This window comes from Octopus bimaculoides, chromosome 20 (genome assembly GCF_001194135.2).
Source record: "Octopus bimaculoides isolate UCB-OBI-ISO-001 chromosome 20, ASM119413v2, whole genome shotgun sequence".
NCBI classification, from domain to species: domain Eukaryota; kingdom Metazoa; phylum Mollusca; class Cephalopoda; order Octopoda; family Octopodidae; genus Octopus; species Octopus bimaculoides.
Window position 1 is genome coordinate 23,577,443 of NC_069000.1, and position 2,131 is coordinate 23,579,573.

Consider the following 2,131-nt stretch of genomic DNA (forward strand, 5'->3'; position numbering starts at 1 on the left):
TTTTGGTTCTTCATTTGCAGTATTAACTTTCAGATTCCAAATGTGTGTGTGAATATATATGACTGGATGTAGCCCTTCTAGAATGACCACAGTACTTCATGATTACATTTTACTCTAGTTTCTGTGATGCTAAGTGGAATGAAAGACCTTATCCTTGGAAGGGATGCTTGTCTATCCATCACAAGTAACCAGAAAAATTGGTCAATTGAAGGAAAGTTAAAACTCTATTTGAAAATATACTGTATTCATATACAATTAAGTGTATGTATTACATGTGCCAAATGGTTAAAACATTTGTTTTGCAATCATGTGAATCCAGATTCTGTTTCACTACATGAATCCTTGGATAAGCTTTGTAAATGAAAATGAACAGATGGAAACTAATACTCTTAGGTGGTTCTTGCTACAATTTAAAGGAGGTAGCCTTGTTACACTGTATCATGCTGATTCAACCTGAGAATTATATTAAAGCTACAAGTGTAAGTGGAATACTTAGCCACTTACATTATAGAATTCTATATTTATGTAGTTCCTTTGATCAAACAATACCTCTTTAGAATATCTGGTATTTCCTATCTTTCCACCCCTCTTCAGTATTAAGTCAAACTAAAGAAGTATTTCATATCAAAACCTAAGAAGCTGAAACTACTAAACAGCATTTAGTATGGTATTCTATCTACTAACTACCCTGACCATCTTTAAATAATGATTTCTGATTTAGACATAAGGTCAGCAATTTTTAGGTGTAGAGGGTTAGTTGCTTTAACACTGACCCCAGTACTTGACTAGTACTTTGTCTCATCTTTTCAGGGTCAATAAAATACAGTTGAACTCTGCAGGATTTGGACTCAGAACAAATATCACAAGGCGTTTTTTTTTCTGATATTGACAATTCTGCCAAAGCACTGCCCTTAATTGTTTCTAACATAGATGTGAGAGATTACATATAAGCACAATCAATTAAATCACTCCAATGTCTGTTCCGGATGTGATATAATGATTTTACAGCAGGTCGGAACCACTCTTCTGTGCTTTCCAAGTGAAAGAATTGTAACCTCTCAAATTATTAGTATTTCAGCAAATATAGTGACAGTAACTATGAGGGAGGTTTCTAGCTGTTGCTTATTTGATTTCACCTACCGTTTAAATCATTGTCCTTGCATCTGTCATTAGAACAAGGCCAGGTATTTGGGGAGGATGACTGTGACTAAATTGATTCAGTATTTGACTGGTACTTATATTTAACCCAAAAGGATGAAAGGTAAAGTTGATTTGATAGGATTTGAACTTGCTTCTTTCAACTGCCTCTTTGTAACAATGCTAGAAGGTAGATGATGTGGTTTGGTTACAAGTTCTCTCACTAATATAAAATAATTAATAGCAGGTTGGTGTATCGCTAAAAAATGGCAGAGCTTTTTATTTCTACATACCTACTTCAATACTGGAACTTCCCAATTAGTAGTATCAAGAGCTGATTATTCTACACATAAAAATGTGATTGTAAAGTCAATATACTGGATCGCTGTGCACATGGTTAAAAGTATAAATCTTTAATACTGTGACCATTGTGTGATTGTCTTTCCTTGCAAGACAATTTGTCTGAATAACATAAAACTAGTACACTCCCTATTTCACAGAACAGTGTTCAGCATTAGGAAGAACAACCTGTTATAGCAGTAATTATTGCAATGAGAATGACCATCCATGCAAGCATGGAAATATGGCTGTACATAGAAAGACATGTAGGTGTTAGTTTGCATATATACATCTTGTTTTAATGTTCAGTTTTCCATGCTTTCACGTTAGATGGAGTGTAAGGCAGATTTTTCTCTTGTGACCAACATTTACTTGTTTCCAATGGGGTAATATTTCCTCATGGCCAGAAATGTTTTTGCAGAATATTGGAAATGAATGAAACTGCTTGTATGACAGTCATTTACAACTATCATACAATGTCAAGGAGACCCATATAGTCAAATTGAATATACTGTGACAAAATAAGGAGGCATACAATTTGAAAGCTTGTTTTTGATGTTCTCTCATTGATTCATAGTCAGTCTGAGCAGTAAGGGATGTGGTTAACTAGGAAGGAGTGAAAAATGTAGAAGAATATTGCAACAAAAGATAAGTG